The 13,260-nt window shown below is 41.1% G+C and overlaps 1 protein-coding gene across 1 annotated transcript in view; it reads right to left on the minus strand.

Annotated features, from left to right (window-relative positions):
• SPATS2L (spermatogenesis associated serine rich 2 like) overlaps positions 1-10,921 on the minus strand; it is a 67,431-nt gene extending 56,510 nt beyond the window's left edge. Inside the window, exon 1 of the mRNA XM_009284673.1 lies at positions 10,848-10,921. The gene's annotated coding sequence lies outside the window, so the exon portion shown is untranslated. The remainder of the gene's footprint in view (positions 1-10,847) is intronic.
• Positions 10,922-13,260: the final 2,339 nt, after the last annotated feature.

The raw sequence follows: 13,260 nt of genomic DNA on the forward strand, positions 1-13,260 counted from the left end.
AAGCCTTCTCTTCTCCAGGCTGAACAACCCCAACTCTCCCAGCCTTTCTCCACAGCAGAGGTGTTTCATCCCCCTGATCATTTTTGTGGCCCTCTTCTGGACCCGCTCCAACAGGTCCGTGTCTTTCTTACGCTGAGGGCTCCAGAGCTGGACGCAGTACTCCAGGTGGGGTCTCACCAGAGCGGAGTAGAGGGGCAGAATCCCCTCCCTCCACCTGCTGGCCACGCTTCTTTTGACGCAGCCCGGGATACGGTTGGCCTTCTGGGCTGCAAGTGCCCATTGCTGGCTCATGTCCAGCTTTTCATTCACCAGTACCCCCAAGTCCTTCTCGGCAGGGCTGCTCTCAATCCCTTCATCCCCCAGCCTGTATTGATACCGGGGGTTGCCCCGACCCAGGTGCAGGACCTTGCACTTGGCCTTGTTGAACCTCATAAGGTTCACATGGGCCCACTTCTCGGGATGCCAGGATGGCATCCCGTCCCTCTGGCGCATCGACCGCACCACTCAGCTTGGTGTCATCTGCAAACTTGCTGAGGGTGCACTCGATCCCACTGTCTAGGTCATTGATGAAGATATTAAACAGTACCGGTCCCAATACGGATCCCTGCGGGACACCACTCGTCACATATCCAAACAGACTAATTTTGTGTGGCCTATTATAAGCCATTTACTGAGTTCAGAGGATGGCAGTCAACTACTCCAGGGTGGCAATAAGCTTAGGATGAGTGATCCCCAATCTCCTTACGTGGCGGGCAAGCGATTACAAGTCCAGAGACCTGCAAAGTTCTCATTACTGTTCACTTTCTCTTCTCTGTTGTTTGACGAACTTTTATTAAACTTGATTTAAATTCAATCATGGTAGTTCTAACGATATCATGAATTAAAAACAAAAGACTATGTCATACTTTTGGCAAAACCAGAGATAAAGCTACAAGGCAGATCAATCTCCCACCCTCCATCTTTGTTCAGAAGAGACAGTAAGGATGAAGAGGTGTTCAAACTTTATGAAGTCATGAAATATCCTACTGTAGAAAAGCTAATCAAGTCTTTGCTAAATACTAGACACCAAAAGTTTAGTTAACTTGGAGTGTTCTAAGAACACATTCTAGCCAGTTCAGTAGTAGTTCAGTGGGTGGAAACTACAAATATAATAAAATGCTTTATGAAATAACCATACTTTAAGTAAAATAAATTGAAAATAAAGTAAGCACAGTTATTTAAAAAAATGAATAGCATTCTAAACACTGAAAAACATCTCCAAAACACATGTAACAGTACATTTCTTAAACAAAAACTACGAATTCAGATACAAAAAATGTCAAATTTCTGGAAGGGCATCTTACTGCACAGTACCAGGCCTGTCCATGAAAGGATATTTACATGATATAAGAGCTGTTTCCTAGCGAACAGCCAAGTGACTTAGGCACAACCTCTGAAAATTCCTCCCATCCTCTTTACCATATTGGTTAGTAGCCAAACATTTCTTTTCAAGCCAGACCCTCTCTACAGCTGCACGACTGTTGCCATTTGAAGCAGAGTGCCGGTAACCTGAAGCCAACAGCTTCCCACCTCAATTGGTATACATACCATCACGTGTTTGAACTCCCTATCCATTTGCTTTTGTGTCCCTGCTGAGATACATGATCTGATTTGACCTGAACAACTATCAAGTATATCGCTGAAAGGATGCGAGTGGTTGAATGCACATTTAGTTCAAAACTGAGGTGGCAGTGCTTCCCACTGCTGCTCTTTTTGACCCATACAATTTATACCACCCTTTAGCTAAGAAAGAAATGCTCACCAATGGCACCAAAATTCTACTCCACATTAAGAAGCTATACTGAACTACAAAAAAAACCTAAAATGCTGAAATAAGGTAAGCCAGGAAGTCTCCCAACAATTTTTCATTTCAGAGTAGGAAATTACCAATTAACTAAAATCAAAACTTCTGAAAGAATAAGAAAGAGTCCTGTTCTATAAATCCATCCGATAAATGTTTATTTAAACAAAATGAAACAGCTCAAATGGAAGAGACTGAAAAAACTCATCCCAGCAGGCCAGTGATGAGGGAATGTCTCCAGCCTACAGATACTGAGTATCTAGTGCCTGTTCCAAACCAGCCTCCTGCTACGCTAGAAGTGTGCTTTAACCCCTGGGCTGTTCTTAAGAGAAGGGGAATTTCTCTAAATTTTTTTCATCTTCCCCTCAGACCCATCTATTAGTTTCCCAGAACCAGTTAAGAGCCAACAAAGGCATTTCCCCACTCCAGAGGTCTGAAGGCAAGAATCCCAGCACCACTCCATCAATATCACAACTGCCAGTGACTGCTCAGGATGAAGTAGCAACTTGCTTGGCTCCCGATGCTCTCCACCCAGGGGCTCTATACCCTCCCCACGCTGCAACAGAATCACTGCTGAGAGCCTAGATGCTAGAGGAGCATGTGAAAAGCATCACTGATTCAGCATAAACTGAAGATGTCCAAAATTCCCAGGTTTACTACATATATCTCACTAGTAGAGCTGAGCCCAATTCAGAAAAGCTGGGTTCAGCTACATGGCCAGTAAAATGGTCCTCTCTGATATGCAGGAGGGAGGGATGGGGGATCTGGAAAGAAAATTTCAGACTGAGAAAACTCACTTTCCACAGCAATGCCTGCCAAAATAAACATTACAGTCTTGCTCTTCCTCAAGTGCCTGAAGAAATCTTGCCAAACATACCAATAAAGAGCACTGAAATAGTAAAATACAATCTACTCAAATTCAACATTTGCACGAACACCCTGCAAAACAAGCAAACAAAAAAAGGTTAACTTTCAGTTTTTACAAACTAGATATTATCTTCGAAGTCATTCTTGCCAGGGGCTCGAGTCATTAAAAGTCATTTACGTTGGCTCCTATCTCAGCTCAGAATGGCATGCCAAGTGACAGTGTCAGTTAATTTGCTTCTGTGGCTGCCCAAATGTGGACTGCTAGAAGAGTATGGCATAGGAATGCTAACAGCAAGGTATGTAATGTAGTAGTATATCTTGCCTCAATCACAGTGGTTTCTCTAAACAGTAAGAACAGAGGGACAAAAGTGAACGTCAGGAAGTGTTCAAATTCACACTTGGTTTAGATGTTAAGAAATAAAATTATCACAAGAAATCAAACTTCTACCACCAGACTGGTACAGTGTAATTGTTATAGTAAATTCTCATAATCTTGGAATAAATCTCAAGCTCAAAGAAAGTCCTGGAGCTATTCACATTTCAGCCTTCTTTCCATTAAGTGTTCTAAGTCTACAGAGTCTTTTATTCTTGCTCAGACATCTTTGAAGAGCCAGTTTACCATTGCTAAATGTGCAGGGCTGATTCTCAGCAAATACAGGTTGGAGCAACTCCTTTGAATTCAAGGAGCTACGTGGACTTTAACCAGCTGCTTGCTGGTCCCACAGGACAGGACAGCAGAGCCCCCCCCACCCCAGCTACAGACATAGAGAAGGAGCCTCTGGGCAGTGGCATTTTGAACACAGTTGCTAGAGCTGCCCTGGCTGAGAACACAGGGAAGCACCACACTCACGATGATGAGTTGGCAAGTTTATAGTGAACTTGGGGAAGGGAAGAACTTTACCAGAGCTCTGAAAGAGCTCCCTGAAGTAAAGTGCTTTTGATGAAAACTGATAAAGCCAGATACCCAACTGGAGGCAAGACAGACCTAAAGAAGCCTTAATGCAGCTAGGCCTCAGGTGACTAATGTATGTTCAAAGCATATGTAAGCATACGTTATGAGTCAGTGAGGTTACACATATGCTTGAAGGTAAGTACTTGATTTAAATGTGCCAAAGCAGTCTGAACCTTCCAAAACTGAACACTAAAATTAAATGCAGTCTTTCATTTTCTAAGACCGAGTCACCCAATATAGGTCCTTTGAAGAAGATGCGAGTTTTTCCTTGAACAGTATTTTAAATTATTTTTATATGTACATGTACGCACACACAAAATGTATGTACATAAAACCTCTAAAAAATGCTTACAAGTTCCTCTATTAAAATGACCTGATGTATACCCATGATAAACAGACACAGGCCTAGCAGTATTCCCATGTTAACAGTACCCATAGAGTCACACACTACACTGGAAGCAATACCACTGACATTTTGGTATTCCCAGATTTACAACAAATGCTAGCCTTCCTCTCCTCCCCCACCTTCTTACCCCCAAGGAAAACATTGATTTCCTATGTTAACAAAAGGTATTCCTGGAAACAACAACAAAAGCATATAAATAAGTTAACCTATAATTACTTATTGTTCATACAGTCCTTCAACCTAATTGCTATTACACATTAAAATAAGTGGCTATTACAGTATTTACTGGACTTTGAACTGCACTTTTTTAGAAAAAAAACCCCAAGAAACCAATTATTCTTTTCAGCTGAAACCCACACTACCCAGGTACATAAAAATTAATGTAAAAGTACAGTCAATCAATGCAGACTGTGTACTGCCAAAAATACGCAAAGGCACCTTAACCAGTCTCCCCTCCCACCCCAATAGTCAGGAGACAATGCCAGAAAACTTTCCTGCTTCTGAAGGTCAATAGCATATGAAGTGTTGCCTGGCATGCATAAACTGAGGCCCTTGTTTAGCCAGGCATAAGGGGCTTTTTAAAAAAATGGGAGATTTCTTAACTTGGCAAGGGCAATCCTGATAAAGAAAGCTGTCTGAGTAGCCATGGAAATGAACACGACACGTGGACAGCAAATGGAGTAATTTTATCAACAGAATAAAAAGAAGGTATTTTGTTCATGTGTTGAGGAACATTTTAAAGAAAATAAATGTATGTTTTATTTTGAGGGCACTTTTCTCACAGACAAGTAAGATCAGTTACACTATCAGCACAGATACATACTCTAGAGCATTTCTCAGCTCATCTGTTTTTGCCCATTCACTGGAAGCAATCTTTCGCACACCACAATCCTCGAACTGATAAATCTGTGGCACATTAGACAGACCTTTACTTTGCATCTGTCCAGAATTTTTGCAAAGGAGTATTTAACATAACTTTGTAGGATAAAGTAACATACTATTTGCTCCACAGGATCTAGTGTTCAAAAGCATCAAATTAAGCTCTCATTTGCAGTTACCAGCAATGCCCTACCTGTTGAAACTGTCAGTGTGCTAAAGGATGCCATACCCACATTTCTTGGGGAAACATGGATACCAGCACATTTCAGATTAAGTGTACAGAAAAGCATGTTTTGTATGGGAACTTCAAAATTGCCCTAACTGCTAAATCTCTCTTCCCACTGCTGTTAATTAGCAATATTACAAGCTCCTATATATTGCATGTAGGTACTATCAAAGAAACAGTGCCAGTTAACAGAGTTACCACACTACGCAAGCCAAATTCTCAGTATGTTAACTTGCTCTAACCATCCTGTAAGCAGTAAGAACTGGCAGGCAATTAACTGGGCTGGCTAGGAATTTTCCAATCAAACAGGGATTTTGTTGGGGTGGGTGGAGTTATTTCATCATAACTGAAACATTTCTCAAACATCTGCTGAACAAGGCTTCTTCAAAAAACTAATCCAATTCCCTATGAGCCAGTTATCCTTCCCCAGAGAGCCCAAATCACAGCAAACCTTGGGATAAGCAAAGTTCAACTTATCAAAGCAGGAAGTTACTGTGGCTTGTGCAGTCACAGAAGAGCTGACCACAGTGTTTATTGTCAAGTAAGGCCCTGTATCAGTCATGCCTTTCTTTCACTTTTCTAGAGCCACCCCAAGTAAAGGCAAAGGTGTTTCCTGAACAGCTAATCTTTTTTTTTTTTTTTTTTTAAAGTGTCTGACTGTATTTTCATGAAGCCATGCACAAAGTTGTCATCTTCATTCAGAAAGAGCCGTTCTGGCAGTAATTTGTACAGATTTCTTACTGTAGACAAAACCACGCAGTCAGAACTGCCACAAATTCACATCTCCAATTTAGCTACATACCAAAATGCGCAGGGCTGGCTCTGCAGGCAGCAGATATGGGCTGCAACTAGATTCTGTGGTTAACAGAGCTCTATCACTGGCACCTACAAAACCAAGGATTTTGGCTGAAGAGAGCTGGCTCTATAGTTGCTCAGTATTTGGACTCTCCTCTCCAACAATGGAAAAAAAAAAAAAAGAGACACCCATGTATGAGAAGCAATTTACACAGGATGAGATTCAGCTCCACTGGCTGTCTTCCTTAAATATGCAGAGTTCCCAATAATATTGACACAGGTAAAGTTGTTCCAAGAGCTGAACTTTATCCATGGTTATATTTCCAGGGGTTCTGCTCATTAACTGAGACCAGACAGTCTAGCCACGTTGCTCACAATCAAAGCACAGCAAACAGGGAATGCTTTGGCTCTTTTTAAACTGCCTGAACTGTGCAGTTGGAGGAAAAATACAAGAACCCTTTCACCACTTTATACCCACATACACACTGCTTTTGGAAAGGGCACAAATTACTGCCTTGGTCCTCCATTCTAGCAGAACACACGCTCCATCCTACTGCCCTCAGAGAAGGTGTTTGTTCCTCTGCTGCTGAGGATAAAGATACCCACAATTCTTCCAACTTACTCGAAGTGCATGCTCCATAGAGAGAACAAAAATGCAAGCTATCACTAGCAAAGAAAAACTACTTGCTCTGATCATGAACCTTTACAGCATGAACCATTTCAGAACATACTGGAAGGGGGCAATTCTGTCCTCCCTTCACTGTAGGCTGGGTTTTTTTTTTTTTCATCAATATGTTCACTCTTCCCCATAATTCAAGGAAACCTTCATTCAAATCAGTACTTCAGTATTGAAAAGCCATGAGAAATTGCATAACACCTTTTATGAAGACACTGAAGTTTCAGTTTCACTGTGCTTACCACATGACCAACCAAATCCCATAACGTCATCTCTCTCCTGGAATTGGATAGCATCAACTGACAAATCCAGTAACAGATTTGAAGATGGTCACGCTGAACTCTTACATTCAGAATGGTCACGCTGCTATACCTTCACCAAAGCCTTTGTGATGTTTTTCACCACTAGGAACAAATGCTTATCGATCTTAATATTAACAGAAGTGGAGTAAAGAAGGGCCAGCAATAACAACAGAGCAGTCCAAACATCCTAAAAATAAAGAATCTCTTCAAGAATTCAAGAGTCTTATTTACCCTCGAAGATTTCCTCAGAAAATTCTGTGAAAGCTCAACCTGCTTTCAGTTTCAGACTTTGATATTGATCAAAGTGATCAGTGAAATCTAATCTGAATAATTTCTTGAGCTCTTTGCATCACACAGCTGCCAGTTATTTTTCATTGACAGCAGCATACATGATCAAAAATAAAGTGTTGCAGGGAAGAAGAGGGACACTGACAGTAAAGTGATTCACTAAAATTTTTTTCATAAGTGAACTAAGATTTCATTCCTACTTCAGATCTTTTCTTTTTATTTTTCAATTTCCTAGGATAATCACATAATTCTAATTCTTAATGTTTTCATTTTAAAAGCATTTTATCTGTCCAGTCTCATGATAAATGCAGACAATACCATCTCGGAAAACTTGTAGAGTTGATTATTTTGAGGCACAAGATTACATATTTATACAGACAGTAACAAGATACATCTATAGGTAATTACAAAACTACCCATTTCTGAGACAATTTGCCCAGTGTGAACATCAGACCTTTCTTCAGAATCACTCTTGCAGGACAGAGTCAACTTGAATGTGCAGTCCCTATTCAGAAAAGCACTTAAGGGCTACTGAAGTCCATGAAACTTAAACAAATGTTTTAAGACATTTTTCAGAGAAAAATGAACTTCAGCACATACTTCAGGTCTTTCTGAACTGTTTCGGAAGTGCCCATGATACCAATGAAAATGTCACATCTGCACATGCAAGAAAACATTTTTTTAATCAAGCAAACTGTTTTTAAGATCTTACAATAGGATTTTGTTCTTCTGATGATTTTTTTTTTTTAGTACTACATTAAAAGTAAGTAAGCATACTGAGTCTGACTACGATGGAGTGTACTTTCTTCATAGCAGCCCCTATGGTGCCATGTTTTGGATCTGTGGCTACAGCAGTGCTGATAACACACCAGTGTTTTGGCTATTGCTGAGCTGTGCTTGCACAGTGTCAAGGCCTTCTGTTTCCCACTGCACCCCCACAGCCAGCAGGCTGAGGGTGGGCAACAGGCTGGGAGGGGACACAGTTGGGACAGCTGACCCAAACTGGCCAAAGGGATATTCCATACCACGTATCCTCATGCTCAGCAATAAAGGCTGGGGTAGAGGAAGAAAAAGATGGGGGGTTTTGTTTCCAAGGTGGCTGTTGTTTGGAGACTGGCTGGGAATCGGTCTGCCTGTGGGAGGTGGCGCGCCATCTCCTTTGCTTCGCTTGTTTTTCCCCCCTGCCTTTTCTTCACCTTTTAAACTGTTTTTATCTTGACACAAGAGTTGTCTTGATTTTGTTCTTCCTATTTTCTCCCCCTGTCCCACTGTGGAGAGCTGGTGAGGGGAGTGAGCAAGCAGCTGTGTGGGTGCTTGGCTGCTGGCCAGGGTAAACCCACCACAGCAAGTCATACAGAAAACCCATTCCAGATTGGTGTACTATACTCTTCTCAGATTCCGATGTAGAACTTGCCCCAATATTCAGTACCTACAATATTCTATTATTTCTGTAGATATCTGCATGGCACTTTACATCCAAATATCTGAGATGAATATAATCCTCAGCACAACTCTACAGTCTGGGGAAGCATTTATTATCATTTTACTGATGGGTAGAGAAGTGGAGAGACACTATAGGAAAAGATTTTCAGAGTTGATTAAAAGTTTTGGCCTCATTTCCAGGAAGAACATTTACACAGACCAGCCATCTTTTAATAGCAACCTGAAGGTTTCTCAGAGCTGGAAAACCAGCCTTTTACAAGTCTGAGGGCTTTATTGACCTCCCTACTACTGCCCCTCCAAGTACATGATCTGGTTCACAAATTTGGACCTTCACTAACAAGCCAGCAACAATTTCCCTATTTTCAGAGCCACAAGACATTATTCTGATGTGGAAGACCAAGTACAGCTGAAAAACTACCATCTTTTCACTGAAATCATTGAACGCCAGCTCTGCTCTTCTGAGAAATCCCTGTGCTGTGTAACATGGCTGACAAGGGTGGAGATGCTTCCAAGGTATCTTGCTCTCTAGGCAGGCCATCTGTTTCTGACAGCTCAAGGTCTCGTCAGGAACTGACCCGATGATTCACTTAGTTGTAGTAAATAGAGCTCATAGCCAGACAAGTAATATTTCATCATGTACTTGGCCACACTTGAGATCAGCAGATGTGTAAGAACCACTTTGGGCATCCATATCTTGTTTTCTTCTTTCCTTTGAGGAAGTCACACAGCTTACTGCTCTTGAGTTTAGCATGCTAAACTATTAACTAACAGATTGATTCCATTCAGCCACTCCCTGTAAACCTCCCACCACCAAAAGCTTTGGAATTTTGCCATATAGCAGTGTAAAAGTTTCAAGCAAAATGGAAATCCTTAAGAAACAGTGTAACTACCCTCCACCAAAGAAACAGGGTGCATGCAGTGAATAACATGTACAAATGAGTCCTCCTTCTGCCTATTTATTATAACGTCTGAGCATTTCACAAACCTCAATACATAATCTACTTATCATCCCGACACCCATGCTCAAGTGCAGGAGTATTGTTATCTCATTTTACAGATATAAAATTGAGGCATTAAGCGATTCACTGAAGATTTCTCAGGAAGCTATTCATAGGGAACTCAATCCAGATGTCCTAAGCTGCAAGTAAACTGGAGAATCTTAAAGCCATTTGAAAAAATGGTGATCCCCATTAGAATTACACAGTATTATGAGGTCATTAGCCCACTTGTTAGACTAAGGCTCAGAACAGACTGAGCTTATGCTTTTGTAATATGCTGGACAGAGAGAAACTGCCCACTTTCAGACATAACAGCAAAAGGAATTACTTGATGTGCTTAAACAAATATTTTCTTCAAAACAAGTGACAAAAAACATTGGGTTCAGACCACCTCTGAACTGAGGCAATTGCAGAGACCCCATTTCTCAGTTTTGTATTCTATAGGTTTATCCATTTCTTTTTTTTTTTTATTACTATGAAGCTGCCCTTTCCCACCATCCTCCGAACATCACCTTGGACTATACTTAGTGTGAGATGATTTCAGAATACCAGTTCAGCAGAACTTTCAGTTGCAAACCACAATACATCTTCACAGCAGTTCGAACAACTAAAAAAAAAGGATGAGGAGAAGCAGTAGGATAATATAGTATGAGCGGATCAACTTAGTGAGACAGAGAAAGAAGATAAAGGAAAGAAATTTATCTGGAGTGGTGAAAGATAGACTCTGCAGACAAAACAGGAACCAAAGCAGCTTCCGAGATGTTCAAATAGGCTGCACCGCCCTGGCAAAAGAAGCCCTCAAAGTTCCTGGCTTCTTGTTCCCGCATTGATAGACCTATAAATAAAGTACCTTCCTATTTGTTATCCGTCACACACATGCACAATGTGAAAAGCGGGCACACTTACCCACTAATCTGTGTCTTTGTAAGAAGTCAAAGCTACACAGTAAGGAATTTAGAAAGCACCATTTTACTAATTGTTGCATTTGTCTTTTTTTTCCCCCTGTGATCATTGTGGCATGTGGTACTATGATCAGCTTTAGCAGGATAGCTCAAGAAACCTCATTAACTCAGTTGTAAAGTATAGGTTGAAGGTGTGACTTACAAGTTTCTGAACTTAACTAGTCAAGTGCCAGTCACAATGATTAGCAAAGAGAGAAATAGAAGGTATCTTACCACGGTGAATTACTCCAGTTCTTATTTTTCTACCTTCTCCAATAGACTGTATCTCCTGCAAAAACAGCTGGAAGTTAAAAAGAAAGTAATTGGTTAATTTACTTTTTATTTACTTTACTGCTCTCTCCTTATAGAAGACTTTTGTGAAAAAATATCCCTCATCCCCTTACTGGTCTAGTCAACACGTGGGGGTGCCGATAGACACCCTTGCCAGTTTTTACAGGGCTTATCTTCACTACCATGCAAGCTTAGGCAATTACCTAAGCCTTGTTGTTAGCCCCATTCCTGACCACACATACAATTCTCCCAGCTAAAACAAACCTGTTTTAAAAACTAACTCATATTTCAAACTCAAACTAGCCAGCACACTGGGACATGCAGAAAGATAAACCTTAAGTGATGCGAACCATTCTATCCATTAAAGCAAGAGGGCCGTAGGCGCAAGTTACAGTAACTCACCAGTTACTAATCAAATCCCCCTGAGCAGCACCGGTACAGTTTCAGTGTGGTCATTCTCCAATAAGCAACATTATTATCTCAAGAATATTAACGCAGCTGAAACAAAGGGAAGCCCCAAGAGTGACACCAGCACTTTGTCCACAGTACAAGGCCTTTGCTGATTTGCATATAAATTTCAGAGGAATTCTCCCAAAAGTTAAAGACATACAACCATATGGACAGCTGAGTGCTTGTCTATGTCCATATACAGATGAATGGAAACTGATTTCCCGATTTCATTAGGAGGAGGGGAAAAAAAAAGTAATAGGTAAGTTTTGTACTCTCCTCTGCAGTTGCAAGGAGAAGGCAGTCATGAACCGGTCTATGATTTAACCATGCATGCCAGACAGGAATTATTCTTTTCCAGTTGCTACTTAAGTGAGTTGCACACTGGTCCTTGTTTGCTTTGGAGTAAGATCGATTCAGCAGTCCCTCTGCTAACCCTAGAAGTATAACATGACACTTCTGAACATCCTGACTGCTGAAATCAGCCTCTACTAAGCCACTATGACTGGACTGTCTTTGCAGACTTATTTTTCCTTCTGTATTACAAAACACTCACTCTCTGTAATAGACTAAAGTGTGTGACTGCTGTTTATTTCATCCATTTTATCCTTATTGAAACCACATATTTTGCCAAAGCCAAAGTGAAGTTTTAGAGTGCAAAAGTCCTGTCAGTCACAGGTTTTATTTTAAAGCAAGGCAGAAAGCTCTTAATTGCTCCTGCATCTGAAACAGCCAGGTGTTCCCTGAAGCACTTCACCTAGCAAATGCTCCCACAACAAAGGCTCTCACAGCTTAGGTCCCAAAGTCCATTGCAATCTAAACACACATTTTTCCATGGCTTGCTGAGTCACAGTTATGTTCAAAATCAAAGGAATGAATGGAGCAATTTAAAATGTGATGCTTCAATGAAGAAATACAAGTACTCACACATGTCACTGTTAAAGAACACTTCTGGGTGTTGGAATCTACACAACAGGCACAGATCCATGAGATGAACAGAGGGGCTGGAAGCCTGGTGAGGGAAGCATACCCACATCCATGCCTTTGGGCAGAATACCCTAACCAAGAGCTTGGGAAGAGGCCTATGTTATGGCCCTACCAGTACTTTGTTCTTCGGTGCAAGCAAGGGCAAGACTTGGCTATTTATTCCCTTCAAAGGGACACAAGGAAGGGCTGAGAACGAGGGAGACGCTGTGTGTCCCTTTTGTCTAGTGAGCACCTGAACTGAGACCGAGAAAGACAGCAACTTTCCTAATAGTTACTGCATTTCTTATGCCAACATATGGACATCTCACTTCTTCCAGTAATGTCTGTAGTCTGCAGGTGGTATTTTTAGGATTTAAACAGAACAAATCAGATCATGCACATTATTGTACTGAGGCACCCTACTGATTCTGCTTTTTCCCTGCATAACACACCATCTGCTAAACCCCAGTTTTGATCATCTTCAACCCAAGTTGTGGAAGAGATTCCTCTCCAACTTCAGTGGAAAATTAAAATCTGAGAAATCCAATGGGAAGAGGTTTACAACTTAAAATATTTTTTTTTTCCCCCTGCTCAGTTGAGACCGAGAAAGACAGCAACTTTCCTAATAGTTACTGCATTTCTTATGCCAACATATGGACATCTCACTTCTTCCAGTAATGTCTGTAGTCTGCAGGTGGTATTTTTAGGATTTAAACAGAACAAATCAGATCATGCACATTATTGTACTGAGGCACCCTACTGATTCTGCTTTTTCCCTGCATAACACACCATCTGCTAAACCCCAGTTTTGATCATCTTCAACCCAAGTTGTGGAAGAGATTCCTCTCCAACTTCAGTGGAAAATTAAAATCTGAGAAATCCAATGGGAAGAGGTTTACAACTTAAAATATTTTTTTTTTCCCCTGCTCAGGTGAGTTCTTTG

This window comes from Aptenodytes forsteri, unplaced genomic scaffold, assembly GCF_000699145.1.
Source record: "Aptenodytes forsteri isolate BGI_AS27 unplaced genomic scaffold, ASM69914v1 Scaffold183, whole genome shotgun sequence".
Classification (NCBI taxonomy): Eukaryota; Metazoa; Chordata; class Aves; order Sphenisciformes; family Spheniscidae; genus Aptenodytes; species Aptenodytes forsteri.